Genomic DNA, 26,808 nt, shown 5'->3' with positions numbered 1-26,808 from the left:
AGTTAGAGATCATTCCATACCAGCTAATGTGGTTATTTCAAAAGAGACAACAGAGAACAAATACTAGAGCTGATGTGGAGAAGAGAGAACCTTTAGACATTGTGGATGAAAAACAGTATAAAGACACAAAACTAAAGCCAAATCTTCCACATGGTTCAGTATTTCTCTTCTACATACGTATCTGAAGGAAATGAAACCAGCACTGAAAGAGATAGTAATATTAATATGTTCATTTCAGCACCACTCACAATAGTCAAGATATGCAATTAGCCTCCATGTTTATTTGAGATGAATGAAATAGACAAAGAAAAAGATGTATAGTATTAACACAAAATGCATAATATTTAGCCAGAAAAAGCATGAATAACCGACATTTGCAGAAAAATTGATGGAGTTACAAATCATTGTGGCAAGTGGAATAAGGCAGACACAGATAGTCAAATGCTATGTGTCTTCTCTTATGTGTGAGAATTGAAACAAGAAACAGACTCAAGATAGTGGTTCAGCAAGCTAGTCATCCAGGTGGTACCACCAGTATCTTCCCATACGGGTGCTAGTTCTATTCTAGGTTGCCTCACTTCTGATTCAGCTTTCTGCTTATGATCTGGAAAGCAGTGGAGGATAGCTCAAGTCCTTAGGCCTCTGAACCAATGTGGAATGCCCAGAGGATGCTCCTGGCTTCTAGCTTTAGCTCAGCTCAGCTCAGCCATTGCAGCCAGCTGGAGAGTGAACTAGCAGAAATGAAAGCTATTTCTAGGACGCAGAAAGTCCTGGAAATGGTGTGTTTGAGCAATAAGGTGCACAGCCAAAACCACTTTCTTCATACAGAAAAAGCTAAATATAGGTTTTTTTTCTTTTGTTATTTTACTCTTATTTCTGCATCTTGGCTATCAAACTAACTGATAAGCTTCATGAAAGTCTGGATTTACATTTCTTTGCCTGTTTTGTCTCATAATGTTCAACATATACTAGTCAATTATCATTCTTGTGAGTACTGACAAGTTCATAACTCACAATGAGTTATGAATGAAAAAAAGAACTAATCCCATGCTTGGCTGGATCCACAATTTCTAAAAATTTCTAACAATGCTGTGTATATGTGTTGAAATATCTAAATATACCGTTGAATATAGACAAGCATTATATATTATTGCAGAATTTAAAAAAGAAAGACAACGTGAAATGAGGAGTTTGTTATAATAGCTTAAAACAATGGTAAGCTTCTTCTTCTTTTTTAAACAGAATAATCTTCCCGTGGAGCAATTGTTTTTCTGATTAAATTATACTCATAAAGAAATGACTGCAGTGCCCTTTAGAAAAATAATATGATTATGAAAAAAGACCACCCTTTTCCTGTACATTTTAATGATTACCAAAGCTAGCTCATGGTTTGGATAGAGGCCCAGGAAAGGATCCGAATGGGATTATATTTTCTTAATCTATTAGGATAATGTGCAGCTTCTTCCCAACTCCACCCTACCCTGTCTTACGTGGCTTGTATTGTTAGCAGACCTTGAAATGGTGATATTCTAGAGACAGATGCACACAATTTATCATCTCCAGACACTGTGTCTGTCACAACTTAACATCTAAAGAAGAACGCATTGCTGACTTGGAAAGAATATGATCAAGTATGAGCACCCAGTTAGCAGTCAGTGTGCTCAGCATTATACTAACCTGTAAAAGTCACAGCCCAAGTTCATTAAAAATGATAGTATGCACATGTAAATGTACCACATAATTCCTCCCGTTCAAACTTTAGTGAGTGTTGACTTTAAACTTTTGAATCAAAGAGATCAAAATGTCAAGAAAAAAACAAGGTTTAATGGAGCAGTCTTTTTTTAAGATTAAGTTAAGTTGGTGAAATGTATTCCACCCACTGGTTCATTCCCCAAATGGTGTTTAACAGTTGGGGCTGGTCTCTCAAGAGTAGTTGGAGCACCTTCTGCTATATTTTCAGATGCATTAGCATGGAGCTGGATTGGAAGCAAAGCAGCTAGAACTCAAACCGGTGCTCTAATCTATGATGCTCGTATTGCAAATGATAACTTAGTTTGCTATGCCACTCTGCTGGCTCCTCAGTACCTATTATTAAACTGTATGCTTGGGTCCATAAACACAGCTCCAGGGAGAAAAATTATTCTGTTACATAGAGATCAGGAGGTCTTTGGCAGTAACTCTGAATCACTGCCAGTAGTAAACAACCCAGAAGGAAAAGCTCAGTCCTGCTCAGATGTTATATCAAATTATTGAAATCTGTTAAGGTAATTTTACTTAGATGTGCGTATGGCAGTTCAAAGATCCAAAGGCAACAGTCAAGGGCACCAGACACACTTGAGGAAAGAGATGCTGCTGTTTCTTTGTCTTAAAGACACTTGCTATACCCAAGAGGCACTGGGGAGTATGCAGTACACTTGGTGAGAGAACACATTGAGTGAGGAAAGAAGCCACATCTGCCACTTTGGTTTGAAAGGGCTGCTGAAAAGACCATACTGATCCGGCAGTCCCATCCGCAGGTGCTCTGCTCATGCAGAGTTTGGCTAGCCAGTGTGACTGGCAGAGGGGCTACGCACTCCAGGAGGGTGAGGTCCTTCAGCAACCTATGTGCCTTATCTGACTTGTGGGTTCTCTGATAACCAATGGGAGCATGTGACTGTCCAAAAGAGTACTAGCTATACATTTTTTTTCTGGGTGGAGATCTAAAATTTTAATTGTTTCTGTTTATTTGAAAAGCAAGATGAGGGGAGAGAGAGCGAGAGGGACATAATCCATCTGTTTGCTTACTCTTCTAACGTGTGCAACATCTGAGACTGTGCTAGGCCGAAACCTCGAATGAGAATGCAATCCACGTCTCCCAGATGGGGATTAGGGTACTTTAGCAATTATCTGCTGTCCATGAACAAGAGGCTGGAATCAGGAGTGAAGCAAGGCCTCAAACCCAGGAATTCCAGAATGGGTTGTGCATGTCCTAAGAAGCATCATAACTGCTAGGCTGAGCACTCAGCCCTAGGCTGAGCACTCACCCCTAGGCTGGACTGTAAGTACTTGAAAGGAGAATCTAACATTTCCATGCCCTCCACCAAAAAGGACTCTCTTTCATAAGGAAGCTAGAGCTTCAATGTGCCAAAATAGGATCTCTGTCTATTCGCTTTGTGCACAGAAAGATAGTTTTAAAGATTATGTTGAGGATGTGCAGAAAAATAACATTCCTTATATTATTCATCTCTGTCTTTCAGTTGTTTAATATTAGCTTGTGTTAGCTTGCATTATCTTTTCAGAAATAAAAAGCAGAAAAAAATTAAGCTCACTCTAGGAGTGAGAGTCTTCACCTACCTGTGATGCAGACATGGTATCTATGGCAGAGAAAGAAACTTTGGGGGGATCAGGAGAGACTGTGGTGATGAACATATATTAATTTTATTCCACAGACTTTGAAAAACAGGAATTGAGTGGACCTAAGGAAAGCCCTCAGGGGTAGTGGGACAATGCATCTCTTCATTTATTCTTCCAATAAATATTGATGAAACACCTCCTATGTACCTGACACTGTGTTGGCAATGGACTGAAACAGCAAGACAGCTTCTGTCTTAAACAAGCTTACAGTTAACAGATCAGCAAATGCATGCTGAGTACATTTCATCTGCAGAGCAATGACAAGTTCTGGGTGTTTTGTGTCAATGAGCACAAAGTGTCTTTGAAGGTTAATTCTGAAAGGTGCATCAACACATTAAACTATCCACTCAGGTTGTGTGTAATTAGGCATACAGTAGTTATAGATCAAGAGCAGTGATAAACAAAGTTCTTTTTGTCCGCCCATTGTGTTAACTTTTTTATTTTCATAGAATTTTCTTTCAGGAGCCATGGGTTCTGTCATTATTAATTCTGTTGAAAGGAGGGAAGGATTGCAATGGGAAGCTTTTGTCTTTCTTGATTGAGCCACAGCTCCACTGTGCTCATACAATACCTCCCTCTGAATAGGCATTCTCGGGTCTCTTCTTTGTCTGAGAGCATGCAAACAGAGCTTATTTACCCCAGTTGTGAGTTCTGCCTGGCCAGTGATTGCAGGCTTTTGAGACCTTCTGAAGGGAGGTTGTCAGGAACAGGCAATGCAACAGCTCACTGAGCCTTTGAAACTCTGGTTTTGCTTCCAGTTAGATTGATCTCAATCTACTGCTCTGGATTCATTATCTTGCATGTTAACAGCAAGGTTATAACCAAGTCATCTAACAATTCCTAATGTATCACTGGAATAACATTTCCGGAATCAAATCACCTACTTATTGATTTTGGCTAGTGTAAAGAAGCAGGTTAGCAATCAGTCCCGTGGTGATGTGTACAATAGTGAAATGTGTGCTGGAGCTCAGTGTTTCTAACAGCCTTCCTTATTTCAACAGAGGAAACTCTAACTCTGTTGTTGCTCCTTTCCATATTTCAGTATTTCTGGAAATAGATGTTAACTACCTAACCCAGTTGTTGGGCAGTCTAGAGGAGAAGTTGTTTAAATTATTACTCTATGAAGGGGTGATTTGTGCTTTCAAATATGTGTTTGTCCTTTAGATCCTTAACCTTTAGCCAATTCCATGTTTGTCATGATTTATTTGCTGTGTATGTTTTGACCTTCTCTTGGCAGATGGATTCAACATTATCTTCACGGAGAATGATTCTGACATTGGCTAAAGAGATGTAATTGTATTCTACTTATGTAATATAGTAAGCTAGAGAATTTTTCAAAAAGCTGCCGTCATATATAACTGTCAATATTTTGAACCACTAAATTGTTATGAAAAATTCAGGGACAATAATCCATTTTGAGAATATAACCAGAGAAGCAAATACTGTAATGACTGATTGACATTTCAGGAATAACATCATTCAGGACATGCTAATTTCTCTGCAACCCTTTTCCTTGGATAAGTGTCTATTATATAAATAAGCTTGGTTTTCAACCCATTCCCAGAATTTGCTTTCAATAAGCAAGGCTGGCTTTTAAAAGAAACATCAGTTGAAATGAGATTTTCTTATATTCTGTATGGTTCTGTAGCCCCAATGTTTAAAAATGTAAAATTAACCTGCATTATAGCTGCAATGAATGATTTTCTTTGCCAGAAAAGAGGTTTCTTTTTTGTGTGTCATGTGATTTTCACTGTTTTTGAGGAAACATACTGCTGCATGAAGCACTAAATTGCTTTGTGCATTGAGTTATCAACTGCAATGAGAAATATGTTATCTAGGAGACAGGAGAACTCTGGTCTCCATTCTGCCATGATGAAGATGTCAGTAGGACTTGAACTTGGAGTTTAATTTCTCTGTCAGTGGGACTTGAACTTGGAATTTAATTTCTCATAGCTCTAATGGACCTTAGACTTGTCTTTCTCTACAGTTGTTGTTTAATAAAATGTCTTAGGATGCATTCTAGCTCTCAAAGGTTTATGATACCTAGTAAAAAATATAGAATGTCTCATAGATACTTTTTCTCTATACTTTATAAAAGAATAACTGTAATTTTAAGTTGAGAGTGGGAAATTGACCTTCTAATCCCCTGGCACTGCAGTATCTCTCTCTTACAAACCATTTTAGTGGGACAAAAAGGCTCACACGCCATTTGTCCAGCAATTTTTACTTATCATTACAAATGAAAAGAAAAATTAAAGAGCTCATTAACGTAAAAATGTTGCTTTTTAAAAAATCAGATGTTAACGGAGTTGATCATAAACACTGTAAATACATTTTTGTACCAGAAACCATAGATTCTGGTATTGTAAAAGGATTGACAGCAATAATTTGAGTGTATCTGAGACTACAAGTTTATAAAACATTCTGCACTTAAAGAAAATCCCATTTGCCCCTTAATCACCAGAGTATTGTTTGTATTAGATGAAGAGTGATGAGGGCCTAGACACAGATCAAGAATCCCTAATTTGCTTCTTCATTTGGTTTGCTTTGCATTACACAATGCTGCATCTGTAGTAGAATGAGATGAACCACCATGTACTTCCATCATTGCTGTGAACTGTTGGCATACCACGTACTCTTCATACTGAAATGTATCTTTAAGGAAGAACTGCTGAAATGGGCCCAGCATAGTAGCCTAGCAACTGCGCTGCAACCCCATATGGGTACCAATTCTAAAACTGGTGGTCCAGTTTCCTGTCTAGCTCCCTTATGGCCTGGGAAAGCATTCGAAGATGGCCCAAAGCCTTGGGACCCTGCACCTGCATGAAGAATCTCCTGACTCATGGCTTCAGATGAGCTCAGTTCTGTTGCGGCCACCAGCGGAAGGAAGATCTTTTTCTCTGTCTTGCCTCCTCTCTGTATATCTGGGACACTGTGGAACAGCAGGTTAAGGTAGCATTTGGGATATCCTCTTTCCATAACAGCGTGCCTGGCTGGGGTCTTGGCTGCTATGTGTTTCCTTCTAACACATCTGGGAGACAGCAGATCATGGTCTGCGGGCTCACATTTCTGTCACTCATGTAGGAGATTCAGATGGAAGTTCCGGCTGCTGGCTTTAGTCTGACCCAGCCTGGTTGCTGGGGGCACTTGGTGAGTGAGCAAGTGAATGAAAGATCTCCCTCTCTCTCTACCCAGCCCCTGCTCCATCTTTCTCTGTCATTTTACCTTTCTAATAAAAAGTGAATTTGGAAAAAAAAAAGGCAATCCTTCTAGAAGGATTCAACCCTAGTCTGTAATTCTCAAACAAAGAAATGTAGTAAGGAAAGACTGAAAGAAAAATAGCTATATGCAAAGATAGCATTTATTTCATGGAGTCTGATATGGGCCTTATAGAAAATGATTATAGATGCACAACCCTGTTCTAGGAACCTGTTATGCCTTAGAACACTGATGGAAGGCAGGCCTTGGGATTAACCAATCTCAAGTCCTCAGGCACAGTGAGTTTTTAAAAATATATATTTTTTATTGCATTTCATTTTATAACAACGTTTCATAGGCTCTGATGTTCCCCCATTCCCTCTCTTTTCCTCCCCCCGTGGTGGATTGCTCCACCTTATTGCAGTATTACAGTTCAAATCCAGTCTTGTTTCTTTCATTGCAAGCATGTGCCATGCATAGAGTCCAGTATCTTATTGCCCAGCTGAATTCAACAGTTTCTTGGGGAGACCAACTCTGGTCTGAAGACATAGCTGGCAGAATATCATTCCGATCAATTAAAAGCCATAACAAAACATCAACAACAGTTTCTAACATTATGGGGTTAATTAACCTTGTATTGAGTGACTGATACGTTAGACAATGTGCATTCTTAACCACATCCTGGAGGCACAGTGATTTTTACCTAATAACACAAGATTGCTTTCAGACACTAATGGGGGGACACACTTTGGCTATTCCCAATGACTGGAACGTCTTAAAATGCAATTAACTGTTGATGAAGCAGAATGCATAAGAGGTACATGATGTAAAATACTGGTTAAAGACAATGAGCTCTGTGTGGAGCAAGCTGATGTACTGATGTTATAATAATGGAGAACAATAACTGCCTGCATGGTATTAGTATCCCTTACAGAAGCACCTGTCACCTAGAAGGAGCGTACTTCCTCATTTCCTACCCAAAGCAAAGCAAGTAGGTTCTGATCCTAGCAATTGATCTACTCCCAGCATTTCTAATTGCTTTCCTATTGGCAGACATCACAACCACTTGTTATAAAATACATTATTATCAGAATACATTACAAATAGTATGGAATACATTAATATCAGAAATAATAAAATATTAGTTTCAGGGCCTGTATTCTCTTTAACCATGAGCTACTGTGATCAGTTGAGACTCAGACTCCTTTGTGGGTGAAGCTGTGAGAGGCTGACAAGAAGAACCAGATAGCTTAAATAGACCCCATAGGCCCTAGAAAGTCTTTTCACTCTCAGTTACTTTGGTGAATTTTTGGTCAAGATGGCACATGCATCACTCATGAATCAAAGACAATGGCCTATTCTCCTGGTGTGTGGACAGCACAGAATTTCTAAAGCTGAGTACCCCATTTTACAATACTGGTTGACAGCATGACAAAATAAGGTAAGAAGCGGGGGACGCTGTTACTTATAACAGGTTTAGCAGACTAGTGTCTGCCTCTGTGTACCATTTTCTATGGCATGTCTTGGTATCTCTTGCATGAAATCCAGATGTATTTTCTTATTCTAGGTAGAGTCTACTAGGGGGAAGTGCAAAAATTCAAAACCTAGACTTTGTGTGTAAATGGATGTGTATGCATGTATAACAAATTTAAAAGCATTTGCCGACTACTATATCCGTTCCCATGTTTACAGAGTTTGTGGGAATTCAATGAAATATCACCCCTAAGGCATTAATCACTGCATACCCTTGGGAACTATCTTTGTCATAATTACAATGAAAAAATAATCAGTATCCTTCAAAAGTTGGGACCCACACAGCAAAGGTAAAAACACCAAGTGCCTGGGAATGGAATCAAGAGGGAGGAAAAGGGGCGTTGTTGTGTTTGCTCTAAGCTCTGGCCCCTGTTAGGTATGATATCTGGGTTCTGTCTTTGACTGCCACTGTTAGATTTTGTAATTTAGTGCTTTTGTGGTTTCATGGTCTCACATGAAAACAGGAATAATACCTCCTCCCACAAAATGCCAGAAGGATCTGCTGTATGAGAAACCTACAGTGAGGTCAAAACTGGAGGCCAGCAATACAAAATACGGTTGCTGGCATTATGAAGAGTAAAAATGCAGAACCGAGTTTCAGATGCTTTTCAGGGACTGTAATCAAAGGCATTAGCCTTGCCACTGACTTCCAGGACCTCTTGAGCTGGAGCCTCTGTGTTTAATATCAGTGGGCTGGAGACAAATATCTCGGTCCAGGAAACCAATGATCCTTCCCTAATGGACCGTCAATACAAAGGAATGCTTGTCATTTTGGATCTGCAGTGAAGGTTCACTAGTAAATGCTTGTTAAGCATTCCATCAAGAAAAATATGGACATGAAAAGCGTTCATGAAAATGTTCCCCTCCTCCCAAATAACCACCCCCCACCTCAAACTCATTTGCCGAGGTGCAGTGGGTCACCAAGTTCCTCTTCAATTAACTTCGGTGAGGGTTGCATTACATTTTGTAACCCTTTTTCTCCCAGGGGGAAAAAAATAAATTCTTCTCCAATCACCATCTGCTTGTCTACCTCTCCGTGCTTCAGTTGGTGTCGGCCAATTCCAACAGGAGGGCAGAGGCTCAGAGGTAGGCGGGAGTTTGACAGCTCTCTCAGAACCAGGACAAATGAAGGTGCTTTCCACTGCGTACAGCCAACATGCTTCCCCTGGCTCAGTGTGAAACACTTCCAAACGACTGTACTAGTCACTTCCCACCCAACATATCCAAGAACGCTTCTTTAAAGGGTTATTTTCTTCAACACAAATGTTGGTATGTGATGGAAACCCTCTTTTCCTTCTATTTCTCCTAAATACGACTGCCCAGGAAAATAGATCAATTCTTTCTGATTTTTAAAAACTAACAAGAAATGCTTAGTGGGTAAAAGGCAAGGAGCAACATTTACTAAATGCACCAATACCAGGAAGGAGGTCGAGTTAAAATTGTATTTGGATGTTGGAGTTTACAAAAAAAAAATTAAATTCCATTACTGGAGACAAAACATTGTGTGTGTGCATTAGCTCTTGGCTAGATAGCCAGTGCTCGTGCACACAGTATAATTTTTATATAGAAATGGATGCCTTACAAATCGATGCTCTCCAATCTTAGCAATGCCTTCACTACTGCTCAGAAATCCTGTTATTCATCTGATTTCCGACCGCAGTGCCTCGCTCCCTCCACCCGCGCTGAGAGCGGCTCCCAGCCCCAACACACTCTAGTTAAGGGTTTATTGCCCAAGGCTTCCACTGCCACGCATTTTACACATACGTCTTTGGTTTCATCTCTGATGGTGGTAGCACCTCTCTGTGTGTAGTCCTGCAACGCTAGTTTTTGATCTTTGCAATGTACCTGTTTCTTTTGCTTCTTTGTTGCGGGGACTTAGCCTAATGTTTTTGCCTCTTGAACTCCACAGGCTTCCTGGAAAAATGTCTGAGATGGTGTCAAGACACTGCTTTGTTAAAGTGGAACCTCCGGGGTTTATGGTCTGCATTGTAGGATCTGCTCCTACCCGTGCAGGAACATTCCAGAGTATGGCCTAGCTGCCAGTTGAAGTTGAAAGCCCTTCTCTCTAACACCTTCAGTGACATCCTCCTGGATTTCTATACCTGCCAAAACATGTATTCAGAAATACTTTCTCTTCAAACTGATAATTCTTTTTTTTCAGTGTTAAAAATTCTGTAACAGTGTTATGTGGATGCCCTCTGATTTCCCACCTCCATGCATACCTCAAACCCTCATGATCTTTCTCTGGGATCATAGGCAAGACATTTTCCTTTTCTTCCACGGTAAGTCTGTCCAATGCTCTTCATGTCTTCCAGTGCCTGAAGGTAGATGAACACGGACAGGCATGAGGGAATCATGAGCATTTATTTTGTTTCTACATTTTAACCAATATCCTTCTGCCACCAACTCCAAAATCCAGGAATCTATCCCGTTGTATTTCCAGAATTCCAATTTCCTATTGATAACTTTACTGATGACTTCCACTTGTTTATCTATTATCTCTCTGTTCTCATTTTAAACATTTATTTGTATTTATATGGAAGTCATGCAGAGGTGGTAAAAGGTCATTCTTGTTTTTTCTGGCTCACTTCATGGATGCTCACCAACAGCTGGGACTAATCCTGGGTGCAGCCAGGAGCTTGGAATTTAGGCTGGTTTCCCCACGTGTCAGAGCAGACTTGGACCATCACCTGCTACCTCCAAAGGGGGTGAATCAGCAGGGAACTGGAACTGGAAGCAGACAGACTCAAACATGGATACTCCAGCATGAGATGCAGGCTACCCAAGTACTGTCTGAGTTGTTATACTACTAAACACTCCCAGAGATGACCTTATGCTATAAACTTTGCGGATCAGCTTCTTTTCAAAACCCTACCTCCCTCGTCATGTCAAATTCTAGTAATGACATTATAACAAATTTGTCATCACATGTTAGCGTTACGTCTTTTTCTCTTGTGGTTACTGAGAACTCACCTTCTTCCTGTCTCCTCTTTAACCTGTCTCCTCCTGCTGCCAGGGACATCTTCCTCTTACCTGTGCTGTTGAAGCTGTCTTCACAGGGTCTCTGAGTACTGATGTCTCTCTCTCTGCAATTTGTCCTCCACATTTGCTCTTAGAATTTTATTTCTCAAGGTCAGTGATCATACTATGCTTTCACATTTAAGAATATTCTGTGCTCTTTGGCCCAACAAATCAAACACAAAGCTTGCTTCATTTAGTTCAGGGTCTTCTGCAATCTGTCCGCAGGTTAGAGTTTCCCTCCTATCTCCCACTATTTCCTTTTACTCATCTTATCATTGGGTTTTTTTTTCTATTATTTTTCTAACTGCTAACATTGATATACATTTCAAAATCTAGTTCACGACTTTAAAAAACACCTTGTGTACAAAGGCTTCTCCAGATACCTCATTAATAGCTCCTTCCTTCTTGTTCTTTTGCGTAAATCTTCTCTAACCCTTTTCTTTGCCCCTGATCAGTGTGTGGGGAGTGACTTGAGTGTCAGTGTCAGGCTGCCATCTTCAAGATGTGCCCAAAGTCTCAAGATGAAAACAAACTTGGAGACAACAATAATTTACCTCCCTCAATGGAGATAGAATATAAAATGTTTCTGATAGCTTTCAAGCGAATTGTCATATTCATGGCCCTGTGTCCCGGTCTTTACCAGGCGGCTGAGCAGACTGCAGTTGGTGATAAGGCTGGACAGAGAACGCTCTCTAGGAGAGGCAGGTCGCATGCAATGCAGTGTGGTTACAGAGAAGCTGTGTTTGACCCAGTGAGACTTGCAGGAGCAGGAACCCAAAAGAGAGCAAGGTTAATGACTGTCTATGAAGAGAATTGGGAAACACAGATTAGAGTTATATTTCTACAACAAACAATGTGAAACTAACCAGAGCAGCAGCATAAAAACAGAGACCTTTCTTGCCAAGTTACAAAAGATTCCATCTGATAGACGAATACACAGACAACGGTGAACAAGTTTCCTTCCTAGGCTCCCAGCTTGCCTGCTTGCTTGCTTTCTTTGTCTTCCTTCCTTCCTCCCTTCCTTCCTTCCTTCCTTCCTTCCTTCCTTCCTTCCTTCCTTCCTTCCTCCCTCCCTCCCTCCCTCCCTCCCTCCCCTAAGAGAGATAGAAATTCAACATGAGACACTCATTCTGAGATTGCTTTAACCATGTCTCCCTCGCTATGGCTTCTTTCCCCTATGGCTTTTTCCCACTATGGCTACCTTTCTCAGGAAAATTTGAAAACATGAGAGAAGGAGGAAAGATGTGCTTGCTATTGTTTATTCAGTGTTTCAAAGGTAACACAGCTAGATGTTTATACAGAAAGTGAGGCACTCAGATGAGAGTGACTGACTTGAAGCTCCGCATCTCAATCAATAATGCCTTAAATGAGTGCTTTGAAGCCTAAATTAACCTCTATAATAATGATTTATTCATTAAAAAATAATTTCTTACCTCTACTTTTAAAAAGAATAAAGCAAATGTGAATTATCTATATTTTATGATACTGAACACTTTTTAACTTATTTATTACTTCTCCTAATATGTTTGAAAAGGGAATAAAGTTAAAGATGCGAACAGCCTCCAATCCGGTGGTTTATTTCCCACATGCCTGCAATTCAAACCAAGTCTCCAAGTGTGGATGAAAAGAACTCAGTATCTGGGGACATCATCACTGCCTCTGAGGGTCAGAATTAGCAGTTAGGCACTTTAGGATGAGACATGAAAATATCTGGTGAAATGCAAGTCTCACTGCTTTGCACCGAGTATACACTAGCTAAAGGAAAATATGGATATTTGCAAGTGTCTTGAATCCAAGCTGCTAATTGCATTGTAGTCTACTGTAGGTAGGTACACAGAGAAGTGATGCAGAGCTGAAAATGGGGCTTAGAGAGGGACTCTTAAAACACACTTCAGCCCCAGTCTTTCTAAACCAGCACCTTTCTTTGCAGGTCTTTCGAAACAAAATTTAAACAGCAGGAACCTCTGTTCCACCAAAGAAATGCTCCAACTCTACAGCCCACCTGTGGTGACATACGCATGAGCACTGTGAGGTCAACCTGGCTTGCCAGGTGCAAATTCATGGCCCTCTGAGAGTCTCGCTGACACCCTGTGAAGGCATCAAGCCACTGCTTCCCCGCTTGCCCTGCTCTGGGAGAATTACCTTCATTTTCTGCCTATGTTTCTCTGCCACAAGTCAAATCAAGCTTCAGAATTCATTAATTACTGGGACTGCAGAGTACCCCGAATTCTCCTACTCACCTAATCCTGTTCTGTCTCCCTAGCATGTCCGGCCTCTCTCGGTGACAATATCATCTAGTGATTGTTCATGAGAACTGGTTCTCTTAATATATTTTAAACATTAAGAAGCTATTTTATTTACTACAACATTCACAATATGTACAAATACTTATAGATGAAGTAAACACAAAGTACACATACGGGTGTCTACTGTCAGAATATGCAATTAAACAAATGTAGGAAATGGCTACAATCTCGCTTATCTACCACTATTTTGAACACAATGCTTTATATTCCTTCTCAAATATTTAAAACACTTCCTAACTGCCCAAAATGAACATAAATAGGGCCGGCATTGTGTTGTAATCGCTGGACATGCCAGAATCCCGTATAACAGCTGGGTGTGTCCCGCCTGCTCTGCTTCCTACTAAGTTCCCTGCTCATCTGCCTGAGAAGTCAGGAGAAGATGATGGCAATGTTGGGCTCCTGCCACTCATGTGAGGACCAGGCTGATCCAGATTCTTCACTTCACCCTCATCCAGCCTCAGTCTTTGCGGCTATTTGGGGAGTGCATCATTGGATGGAAAATCCCCTCTCTGCGTTACTCTGTCTTCCAAATAAATCCTTAAATGTAAATGTCAAAATATGCTCATCTCAATAAACAGACTCGCACTGTTGCAAATTTCTGTTTTTCTTCCTCTTGTTGATTTTGTTTTGTGTCTTTTCATTTAATGGAATGTGTAATAACTGTGTAACAAAGACTCTTACATCCAGATGTGAGGATAGAACACAATATGCATCTCTACTTTCAGATCAAAGATGGACTCCCAATGAAACCGTTAAGCACATCTTGAAAATAGGATGTTGGACTCTCTGCTATTGCCCCTGGTGATGGACATACAACTGTTTATGAAGAACTATACTATCATAATAATATAGGGGAACTCGGTGTGGGGCTAGGGGATCAGGGGAGAGAGGATAAGGGAAATCCTAGGGCCTATGGAACTGTATCATAAAATATTAATAATAATAAAAAAATGAAAAAAGACACAGATTCACAGTGAGAAGGAGATGTAGGAGAAAGATCCTGCATGTGTGTTAGTTCATTCCCTGAGCAGCTGCAACGGCAGGGAGCTGAGCCGATTTGAAGCCGAATCCTAGAGCTTCTTTCAGGACTTCCACTTAGGTGCAGGGTCCTAAGGTTTTTTGAATCATTCCTTAACTGCCTTTCCAGGCCACAAGCAGGGAGTTGTGTGGGAATTAGAGCAACAGGGATGTGGTGCCCATATGGGATCCTGGTGTGCAAGGTGAGAATTTAGCCACTGAGCTGTCATGCCAGGCCCCATAACTTTTTAAATATTTGATTTGAGCAACAATCCGTGATGACACAGACAGACATGCCTTGGTGATGCTACCAATCTTTTTGTTAGCTCTCAGCTTTCTTCTCTATCGCTTATTTTATATTCACTGTTTCTCAGCACTGAACTTATTTTCTCATGATCTACATTAAATTGGGCCAGTGGGAGAATGAAGGGTGACAGGATGGACCCGTTTGGGTCTTTCTCTTCTCTCTGCTTTGTTTGGAGTCTCTAGAAAGATAGGAAGCATAATTTGTTACAGCCCTATGAAATATGGAAATAAAAATTTAAGAATTTAAAAATAATGTGGCTTGTGTTTGGCGCAGCTATGGAATTGTCTGGCATGATCACGTCCCAAATCCCATAAGCATAGTTTGAACCCTGGCTCTGTTCCTGATCCTGGCTTCCTGTTAATGCTCACCCTTGGGGGCAACATGTAATGGCTCAAGTAATTGGTTCCTTGATGCCACCAGAGACCTGGGTTCTGGCTTAACTTAGGGCTGGCCACGCCTTGGTTATTATGGGCAAGTGGGGAGTGAATCAGCAGGTGGAAGCTCCTCTCTCAATTACAAACAATATTAAAAATAAGCTTAATTTAAACATTTCAAGATGGGAACGTCAGAATTTCAAGCAGGCATTATGTCATTTTTGCAGACTTGGGCTCAGAGTGGCTACACACATTTCGTGCTAAGATAGAACTCTCTTTGGAGAACCATCTATTGGCTTTAGCATCCAAGTCCTTGGGCAAGTGCATGGATACCTCCTGCTTCTCATCTTCGGTCCTGGGGGTGAATGTCTGTGGTGACAAATTTTCAATTTTCCCCACTTTTCCTGCTTCCTCTTTTAGCCTTTACCACATGTTTGTACCTTGTTCTATTAATTTCTTCTACTGAATTGCATGTCCTAACCTTGCTGATAGAGAGATCAGCTTGGTCAACTTGTCGCTGTTTTCTTTATTCTGCCATAGCTAAATGCATTGCTATTGCAGGATAGCTTTCTGATCGTTACACCAAGCTCAGTCTCAGAGTCCTCTTCAACATGATGTCGGTTGACACATGAGGTAATATTTGTGTGGCTTCTCTGCTTGATCTCTTTTTTAAGCAACTACATTTGTCATTTGTACCATGACGGTGGTGTACTTCATTCAACTAATGAGTTGCTTTACATTTTTCATCAGTCCCATCATAAGTAGCTTTGTCCATACTTCCTGTGTGTACTCCTCCAGTTGTCTTCGCGATGCGGTCTTTGAGGTGGAACTGCCTCAGGAAAGAATGCACATTTCATATTTTAATAGAAATTGCCATTTCAGAATGGACAGTGAGTATCAGAATGTTCAAGCTCGAAATACGTCTGTAACAGGCTGTGTTTCATATTTTCTGTTTAAGGTGATTGGGAGTGCTTATAGTTCCTTCGATAAATCATTTTTGTAGGTCTTTGAAATTTGTCTCCAGATCCATTTTCAAAGGCACATAAAAGTCACCCTGTTTTATTCTGTATATAACTTGTCTTTAAAATAAAGAACACTATTCAGCTTAATCACCTCGCTTGGTCTGTAGACTTGTTTTCAGTGGACTTCTGATTATTTTTCAGACATAAAAATCTACGTTCATGGGTGGAAGCTTTCTCACTTTTGAGGATACTAAAAATAATAAATTCCTGTCCCCAGAACCTTGGACAGAAGTGTTGGGAAACTTTGCTAAGAAATCACTGAAGATTTTTTAAGTTTATGGCTACCCAACACAACTCCTTTGTTCGGGAGACAATATTTGTGATGCATAATGTTGGTGGGTATTTAAAAAAATTCAGTTGTTTTATGATATCTTCATTAGAAGTAGGTGATTCTACCGATGTCTACTGTCATCACAAGGTTTTGTCAAAGCACAGTAAAATAGTGATCGTGTTTTCATTGACAAGGCAATGAACATATTTCCTTTCCAAGTAGCTCATCTTTAACTTGCAGTTGTTCTAGCTGAAAAAAAAAAGTTTGTTACTATGAATGCAGTACATCATGCTGCTTGGTTTTAAAACGATAGGCCAGCCTGCAAGGAGCTTGGGTGATTTCATTTTGCATATTCTACCAAAAGTAGTTTCCAACTGGCCCTTTTGGGGGAAAGTTTGGGAAAATGCTCTCAGACATTGGATTTTCCCCCCATTGTTTTCTTAACACAGCGCAAACAAAAACATCTTCCTTTCTCCACTGTGGGTAAAATCTGTGGGTTTCATGTGCTGTATCTGGTCTTAGTAATACAGAATTCTTTTGGTCTTAGAAATATGAGTGATCAATGATTTATTTTTGTAATTCCTTAACTCTTAAGCCATTCACTAGAAGCTGGTTTCAGAAACCTAAGACTAGACTTTGTGTTTAAGACACTCAAATGAGTTGCTGGGTACGTACTCCTTTTCGAGCTGTGTTTTCCTGTCAGACTAATAAATTCCTGTAGGCCTCAGCTCTTTAATTCCCTTTAGACAGAACTGGAATCAAGAATATCAGCCTTTTTTTAAAAAAAAATCACTATTTTTTATGACACACAGAAATAGCTACAAGGACTACCTTAATCTCTTTTGCTTATAGGGCCATAGAACAGTCTGTATTTCTCAGAAATTAATGATCGCTGGAGGCCCACACACATGCATACGGATCCCTGGCCCTCGGGTCTGCCCGAGTGCCTTACAGCACAGCACTGAAGTAAAATCAGACTTAATTCTCTGAGTTTGCTTTCTTCTTATACCCTTGATGTTTTACAGGCTTCCATTTCATTTCCTCTACCAGCTGTGTTGCAGCTATAATATTTCAGTTTCTGCACAAAGTATGAAACAAGGGTAGAGGGGTCCAGCCTAGATGTTCATGCATAGCATGAAATCGACTGGGGCTTGGGCCATTCATCAGTCTTAGCCCCTCCTAGTATACATCCAGAGGTGTAAGCATGTGTGTATCCAGATGGTTTTCCATCCCCTTTCCATCCATGAAATTCTCCCCAGATCACATCTTAACTTATTCCATAAGATTTCTCTAATATTTGACAATAAGTGCTTATATATTTGAAAGGAAGAGTTAACAGAAAGAGACTGTTCCATCTGCTGATTCACTCCCTAAATTGCCACGATAGCTGGGGTTGGACCAAGCTGAAGGTAGGAGTCTCGGGGTCCATGATGTCTTCTAGGTGGGTGGCAGGGATCCAAGCACTTGGGCCATCTTTTGATGTTTTCTTGGGCACACTAACAGAGAGCTGTATCAGAAGCGGAATGATCAGGACTTGAACCAACACTTGTATTGAATGCCAGCATTCCAGCTGGCAGTTTACTGTGCTGCACCATTGTGTTGCTCACAAATTTTAAAATTTATTAGCACTTCACAGTACTTTGTCTTTCAAACTCTTATTTTTACCTAATGCAATATCTTGAATATTTTTCCCCAATTGTTTTCTCAAAGAGACTGAACACGACTCAAGCACACTTGGTAGTGTTTCTCTCCTGCAGGGTCCCCTCCACCACACTTCCCAACCCAGGTCTAGCGGAGGAGTCTAATCGAAGATCTCATAAATGCAGCATTGGGATCAGTGTTCATGTAGTAAAAAGAATGAAATTGCAGGGATTTTATTTGAGCAATTGAAATCGAAATGTTAATGCCAATAACTGATTTGTTTATGTTCATTGTTTTGATGAATGGTTACGTCAACAGTGTAATATCCTCTGCAGGAATTTTATGTGGCTCATGTTGAACAAAAACATACTTTCTTCACTGGTTCCAGCTTTCAAAAATTTACAAAACAAAAGAGTTCATTGAAAAATGTCTATGTATGATTTCTTTTCAACATTCAGTTCTTTTTCTGCTTCTTATCTTTTGCCGATTATATCATGTTTTCAGTTTCTCTTCATTCTCACAAGCCTGCAAGATTGGGGCTAACAATGTGGTTCACTGTACCAAACCTTTATTTGTAATGCCTGCGTTCCAAACAGGGTGAAGATTTGTGTTCCAGCTTCTCTGCTTCTGAACCGGTTCTCTGATAATACACCTGATAAAGCAACGGGACATGGTCCAAGCGTTTTGGACTCCTGGCACTCATGGGGGAGCCCCAGATGTTACTCCGTGCTCCTGGCATCCGTTTGGTGCAGCCCTGGCTTTTGAAGCCTCTTGGGGAATGAAGCAAATGGTGCAAGAATATGGCTGCTTCTCTTTCTCTTCCTCTCGATCTCCCTCTCTGTTTCTGTCAATCTGTTTTTCAATTAGATAAAGCAACATCTTTAAGAAAAAATAATGTAAAAGATTAAAAAACAAAATGTGTTTTTCTTTTTCTTTTTTTCCTCCAAATCAAATTATATTTATTTATTTATTTATTTATTTATTTATTACATTGCATCATGAGACACAGTTTTACAGGCACTGGGATTCCCCCCTCCCCTCCCCAAAACCTGCTCCCCCCACCATGGTGGATTCTTCCATCTTGTTGCATTACCACAGATCAAATTCAGTTGAGATTTTTTTCCTTGCAAGCATCTACAAAACATAGAGTCCAGCATCTTATTGTGCAGATAAGTTCAACAGTTTCATGGGAGACCTTCTCTGGTCTGAAGGTACAGCTGAAAGAGTATCATCCCAATCAATTGAAAGCCCCGGCATTACATCAGTAACAATTTATAACGTACCAGAATTAGTTGATATGATATTGTGTAACCAGCATGTTCAAAGAGAGAGAGAGAAAACAATAACAACAAAAAGAGTACAAGTTCTGAACCACATCGTATGACTTCTACATTGACATTACAATTATTAGTTTATATACAGCTGGGTTCTATACACCTTAAAATGGCTATAGATTACTATTCAGCTGTCTCATGTCTATTTTAATTTTAGTATTTAGCATTTCATAGTGTTGAAGCCTGATTTTGCAGAACCTGGCTGTTTTTCGGGTAGTGTAACTCTATAACTGTAACAAGACATATGTCAACAGTTTAGGTGAACGGTTTTAGGAGGGGTGGGCAGAGAAATCCTTAATACCCTAGTGAGGAGCAACCAATCTTCAAAATGTGTTTTTCTTAAAGCTTCTAGTACTTGAAAATATTATAAAGGAGGATTAAGATTCAAGTGGTTTTCAATTTAAATTATTTTTATTATTAAAAAAGTTGAGAATGTTGCAGGGTGTGAGCGAGATCACACCAGACATGTCTAAGGTTGTATTAAGGAGTCTTTACTTACCAAGCTTGGTGATACCAGAACGTACTAAAATAGCAGATCACAAGTCCAATGAAAGCAATATACAGGGACCATTCTCAGGGATTACCTGTCCTGGGTCAGCCAAGAGTCGAGGTGCCAGAGTAATGGAAACACCTGACCAGAAAGAGAGAGGGTGAGCCCCCACTTCACCTGCCTTTTAAACAGTTGATAGATGAGTCACAGGTGGGCAGGAGCGAATACCTAAGTGTTGTGGACTAAGGAGTTAATTGGCGCTCATTGGGATGGGCAGGAACAGGAACTGGGCTTGTAGATAAAAAGACTAATTGGACTCATCTGCGTCCAACATCCTGGCTGAATTAGGACGCGGGGGGGGGGTGGGAAGAGTATACAAAGAGAAGTGAAGGAGCAATCACTGGCTGCACTCCATAACAGTTGAGTATTCTTTCAATTATATACTAATATTAAAGGAGAAACTTCAGTAAAACATTAAAATTCCAATGAAAATTAAGTCAAACTGAAGTTAAAATTATTACTTAAAATCTTTCTTCTTATTATGACACATTTCAGATGTGCAAACATAATAAGAAAACAAAACCTCTATGTACCTATTTTCTAACCTCAGTAATTTATCAGCTGATGGCTGATCTTACTCCATCCCACCATTTTATCTAGACCCTTCTCACCTTGATGTAATCAAATTTATCATAAAACTTGATATATAAACTTATCCATATATATCTCCAAAAGATAATATGTTTCACATATTACACATAAAGTGTTTGATATTTTGATGATCTCATATGTTGCATACTTTTAATAACAGATCTGAATGAAGGGTCAAGTAAAGGTTTGCATCAGAGTTTTCCAAAGAAACAGACAGGAACTGTATATCTACATCTGCGTTTATCATCTACCTGTTTATCTAGCTAGCTAGCTTTCTAGCTCTCTATTTATCTATCTATCTATCTTCATCATCTATTTGCCTACACACATTTAGAGAGATTTATTAGCTTACATGATCGTGAAGGCAAAAATCTTCCATGGCCTATTTCTGCAAATTTTCCAAACCCTGGAAATACAATCTTCAGTCTTCTTCTGGAGGCATGGAAAGCAGCTGAGCTGAAGATAAAAATCACAGCCAGGAAGCACAGAGGTAACAGGTCCAACTCAACAAGTCTGCAAGGAAGCCAGGAGTTGGCCTTCTGTCTCTGCTTTTGGTCTGCATGGATTCTCAGTGGTTTCTGGGATGCCCATCACATTGTCGAGAGCAACAAAGTGTCTGAGTCTGTAGATCCAGGCGCTGAATTCGCTCACAGACACCCCCAGAAACAAGTTTCAGTTGAACACTCCAGCGCCTTCTCAGGTTGACACATTGAACTCACTGTCAGGTCACATATTGTAACATTTCTTTGAAGGTTCTTTTAATCTTTGGTATTCCTTTTTATCCCTCTCTTTTCATTTTTTTGCACTTTCTTTGTTGAAGGAATAATTTTATTCTGTGGAATTTCCCCAATCTGTTGTGTTTATTGCCTCCCTTTTGTACTATTTAACCTTCCTGACATTTTAAATATTTAATTAAACCTTCCTCAGTATTCTGCAGAATTACAAGTACTTTCAATTTGAGCTTCCAATTAAGTTTATATTTAATTACTCACGAATGTAAAGAATTAGTGAGTGTGCATGCATTTGCATATATACTCCTGTTTTAGAGTAAAAGAAATTCATAGTACAAAATATTTCTCAGTATCTACAGGTAACTTGTACCTTTAGCCCCAGGAATCTATCAGTACTTTTCAGATCCACACACAAGAACTTGAAGAGAAGCAAGAAATAGTTGAGTTTATTGAGAAGTTATACATCATTAGGAAAGAAGCTATTAGAGTCACACTGATCAAAAATAATTTGTAAGTTATATTTAATTTGTTTCTTAATTTTCTCCTCTCCCATTCAAATTGTCCTTGCTTTCCTTACATGCCAATTATTCCCCCACCCCCTTTCTCCGTGTGTGTGTGTGTGTGTGTGTGTGAGAGAGAGAGAGAGAGAGAGAGGGAGAGAAAGATTGAGAATTTCAGTACACAAATTCCTATAGCCATTAGGATTGTTTTCAAGACTTCTGTGGTCTGAATGGGTGTCCCTAAAATTTGAATGTTGAAATTGGAATTTGAATCCCCAAACTTCTTGGATGATTGGGTCATGAGAGTAGAACACTTATCAATGAGATGGATGCCTTCATAATGGGGGTACCTCATTCTTTCACCGCATGAAAGTAAGATGAGCGTTAGGTGGTAGGAGCCCATCACCAAGCAGACCATGGCAGAGAGCCCTTGATTTCTGGTTTCTTCAGGCTCCTGATCTATGAGAAAGCAATTCCTGTTGCTTGTCAGCCACTTAGTTTACGGCATTTTGGTAGAACAACTTGAATAGACAAAGTTAAAGATATTGTGTGAGAAATGCACACTACTGAAAGAGGGAAGAGAGTGTAGGAGACAGAGATGTGGAGGGAGGGAGTAAACATCATTATATTCCTAGAATTGCATGTATGAACGATATTGAACCTTTTGAAAGCTAACAATAAGTGAATAAAATATAATGTGACATTTTAATAGAAATAATAGAAGTTAAACAAAACAACAATAACAAAAGTATTTTCTTAGAGCCGGAATGATGTCAGCCAAGAAAACGGATGTTTAGGCCAAAAGAGTATGTTGTGCCAATTCTGCAGTTTGGACATCAAAGTAACAGAAACCCATGTGGGTGCCCACTGGGTGTGCCTGTGCATCTGTGATAGTTGAGAACTCTAAGATGCAGGACCAAAGCCCACAGTTCTCCCTTTCAGGTCTTAGAGTAGTTCTGTTCTCTGAGGGAAAGTAGTGATTTTCTTGCTTCTTTATTATTATTATTATTATTAGATTTACTTTACTTTTATTGGAAAGGCAGATATACAGAGAGGAGGAGAGACAGAGAGGAAGTTCTTCCGTCCACTGATTCATTCCCAAGTGCCCACAACGCTGGAGCTAAGCCGAAGCCAGGAGCCTGAAGCTTCTTCTGGGTCTTCCATGCTGGTGCAGGGTACTAAGCTTTGGGCCATTCTTGACTGCTTTCTCAGGCCATAAGCAGGGAGCCGAATGGGAAGCAAGGCTGCCAGGATTAGAACCAACACCTATATGGGATCCCAGCGTGTGCAAGGTGAGGGCTTTTTCTGCTGTGTTACCGCACTGGGCCCTTCTTTCTTCTTTTGAAAATGCATATTCATTGACTTGAGAAGCAGTTACAAAGAGAAAGGGCAAAACACAGACAGAGCTCTTCCATCTACTGACTCACTCCCCAGATGGCTGCAGAGCCAGTACTGGGCCTGCCCAGGATGGAGCCAGAAGCTGCTCCAGGTCTCTCATGTAGGGGCAGAGATCCAAGCACAAGGGCTAGCTTCTGGTATTTTCCCAAGCACATTAGCAGGGAACTAGATCAGAAATAGAACATCCTGGACATGAACAGGCACCGATATGACTCACCAGTGCCACAGGCTGAGGCTTCACCCTCTATGCCAAAGCCCCAGTCCCAGCTCCAGAGTGGTGGCTTCAACCTTCAGTCACCTGTTCCCACCTTCATGGCTCTTGCCATTGCCCTACCTCTCATGCTGTGTTGCCTGCTCCGTTAGCGTTCTGTTGTGCAACAAATATCACCAATATCAAGGCTGTCTGCTTGATATTGAAATTCAGATATCCTGAGGTTTTAGAGGCTCCTCTGGAGGTCTGTAACTTCTCAACTCATTCATATTGAAGAAAAAATTCATTTTTTTTTTTTTTTTTGGTTTTCTGCATCTGCAGGATTGAAACCTTGGCTTTTGTGCGGGCCATCAGCTGACAATGTGTTCCCCTGATCTAGGGTAACGTTGTATTTTATAGCAACTTATTGAGGGTGACTATCACTCGTATTCAGGTTCCTGAAGAAGGGGATTATACACCCCCCTCCTGGGGGGGGGGCCTGAGCATTCTGTCGACCACATTTACCTGTGCATTCACTTCATAAACTTAAACACACTTGCTTATGGAAACGTTATTTTCTGGATTTCATGTGCCATGCATGTGTTTGCTTGTGGTGCATATATCTTTTTATTTAAATACTTATACAAATTAAGATAACTGCATCACCAATAAAATAAACCGTATTTATCAGTATATACCCTAGAATTATCTCAACTCCATAGGGTCAGGTACTGGGAAACACTGCCTCCGAGGATAACACTCAATGACTATTGAATACAGGGTTACTAAAGCAGCAAGACATGGAAAGACTTTGGTTTCCATGAAATAAAATAAATGTACGTATATTTTCTCTTTAAGATTATACAAGTTATTAGTTATTAATGTTCATCAAAATGTGATTTTCTTCACTGTGGAAGGGAAGTGATACCAAGGTAGGGTGGTATCATTCGGTGCTTAGCATATTTTGTTCTTAATATCTTTGTCATAAAGGTAAAAAGCTCAGTAGATCAGATATACTATTATGTGGTTTCAGAATTCACAGCAATGACATTTATGATAAACAACCCTAGTCTAATTAAGTTGTACATTTTCATGGAGAGGCAAAGATGACAGATATCCAAATTTCTCTAGAGAAATTTTAACTTGTGTGTTGATAGGCATATCTCTGAGGAGTTGGCTAGCCTCTTGCAAATCCTTGTGGCACTGAGACACTTCCTATCACAGCAAACAATCTTTTGGTCTGATGATTCTCATTATCCAACCTTTCGCCATTGCCTGAAAGGCTTCAGTAGATAAACATGCTGGAAAAGCCACATTTCTCTATGGAGTCACTTCTGTGGATTCACTGCAGCCCTGAAGCTCGCTTATCTGATGGGGCTGGAGAACCGCTTACTCTTGGCTTCAAGTGTCTGCCTGGTTTTGCCCATTGATTCACAGTGACACAGGTGGTAACTATTCAAATTGTGGCATTGGGTCCCCCGTCTCAGATTAACCTGTTATGCCTTTGGCTTTGAGAGCTTCCTGCCTAGGCACAGGTCTCTTATCCACAGCTTTCCATGCTTACCTGATTGGAAGCGCTCCCTTTGCTTTCATGTATATCCACCTGGGGAGTCAGCAAGGATGACAGGAAGAGGTCAGTATGTCTCAAGCCTAGGAGATCTGAGGTTTGCAACCTTTCAGTGAGGTAGTCAGCTCTCTGCTAATCCTATCCATCAACACCAGTTTCTTGGCCAACCAGCAATGCTTTCTTAGCTGGTGTAGTGCATGTTGTCTGCAATACTCTTCAAGGTTATTGGCCTTTCCTTTTTACTTAAATAGTAAAATCATTGCATACGCATTTTCAGTTCCTAAAGTGACCATTTTACATTTTTTTTCCTGTGTCTGGAACCCAACAGCTGATAAACTACATGAGTGAATGTTACTTCAGTTTCCATTAACAGGCAGTAATGCAAAAAACACAGTATTTTGAAATACTCTGAGTTAAATATTAAATATATGTATGTTATTATATAAATTAATTGTTATGTGTTAATATAAACATATTAAGTTGCTTAAAAATTGTGGCACCAGACATGTTATCATTCAATTCCATAACTTCTACTATGAAGAATATATCAGTTAGGAAATTTTTTTGGGGAAATGCAGCAAGTCTGAAAAAAATGGATCAAGCTAGTTTCAACGGTAAATATACCATTTCATTTAGTAAGAAGTCCAGAGGGCAGGATCAGGATACAATCTGATCTTTGGCTTAAGTGTTCAAGTACTTATTGTCAAGCACCTCTTTGTCCTTCGCATCCTGTGCAGACTGGCTTCCGTCAAAGTCCCAAGCTGCCTGGAACTGTTCCAGTTTCAAGCTGTAGGCAGGCAATACAGAATGAAAAATGACTCTTTATGCCTCACAGAAGCCATTCTTTGTCTCTTTGACTAGCAGCGATCTCTGTCATATACCCAAGTCAAGAAAATCCTGGAAAAGGGAATGCCATTTCCACAGTTCAAATAGACAAGGCATCCAACCTGTGGCTGGGATGGGACAACTTTCTCCTAACTCCTAGGGAAAAAGTAGAAAAAGAACCAAATTGGAATTCTGATGAAGAAGGAAGACAGAGGACTACCAAAGTTATCTGCCACAACCATGAGACCGTAAGAGAAACATTAGACATAAAAGGTGAGGTAATTTGCTCAAGGGCATACGGCTGACAAATGGGAGCCGAACCAGTATGCAGAGCTGCCAGAATGCATCTCCAAGATCATACATTCAACCTCCTCGGTTTACAGCTTGGGACCTGTCGGCCAGAGTGTTAAATTACTTTCTCAGTATTACGATATCTAATTAGTATCTGAGATTTAACCAAATTCAGTTCGGACACATCCTCAGTTCAGACACATTCCAGTCCTCTCATTTCTCGATTGCTACCTTCTTGTTCCATTTGTGTTAACTGATATCTATCCCAAGCATAATTACATGGAATTGTGAAGGACCTGAAGCAGTGCCTTGGTCATAGCGGGTGCTAAAACGAAATTTGTTGATTGAGCCAATATTTCTTAAATAACATAAATCTTAGGAGTCTAAGAGCTTCAGAATACTTTCAGTAGCAGGTTGTGTGGACTATGTCTTCCCAACTCTCTCCCCATTCTGTCATTTTACAACTATTATAAAAAATGGCTTAGCCAAAGAACACAGCGAAAAGTTCATCTTGTGTGAGGAAGCATCTTAAAAAGATGGTGTGTAAGTGGTACAGACATTAATTATTGTGTAAAGCAGAATGCAAATTCAAATAAAGAGAGCAGGATAATGGCAGCTTTTCTAACTTTGTGTCAGCTTGAAAAAAGTTGAGAAGTGCTGTGTTAAGCTAATGCTGTTGTGTACAAGCTTTGTCAGCATAAAAATATGATAGCTATCATCATAAAAATGCTGTTTATAAAAGAAAAGA

General features: G+C 40.0%; 1 long non-coding RNA gene across 2 annotated transcripts in view; it reads right to left on the bottom strand.

Annotated features, from left to right (window-relative positions):
- Positions 1-26,593, bottom strand: part of LOC121160616 — a 66,094-nt gene extending 39,501 nt beyond the window's left edge. Inside the window, exons 1-2 of one of the 2 annotated variants that reach the window (XR_005884561.1) lie at positions 25,569-26,593; positions 10,347-10,442 (exon numbers count right to left, since the gene is read on the bottom strand). This is a non-coding gene — a long non-coding RNA (uncharacterized LOC121160616). The remainder of the gene's footprint in view (positions 1-10,346; positions 10,443-25,568) is intronic. The other variant, XR_005884560.1, reaches the window with a different exon arrangement.
- Between the last annotated feature and the right edge of the window lie 215 nt (positions 26,594-26,808).

Source organism: Ochotona curzoniae, unplaced genomic scaffold, assembly GCF_017591425.1.
Source record: "Ochotona curzoniae isolate NIBS_2020 unplaced genomic scaffold, NIBS_Ocur_1.0 contig_4514, whole genome shotgun sequence".
Classification (NCBI taxonomy): domain Eukaryota; kingdom Metazoa; phylum Chordata; class Mammalia; order Lagomorpha; family Ochotonidae; genus Ochotona; species Ochotona curzoniae.
Note: the sequence above shows the minus strand (reverse complement) of the source record. Positions and strands in the feature narration are given on the sequence as shown.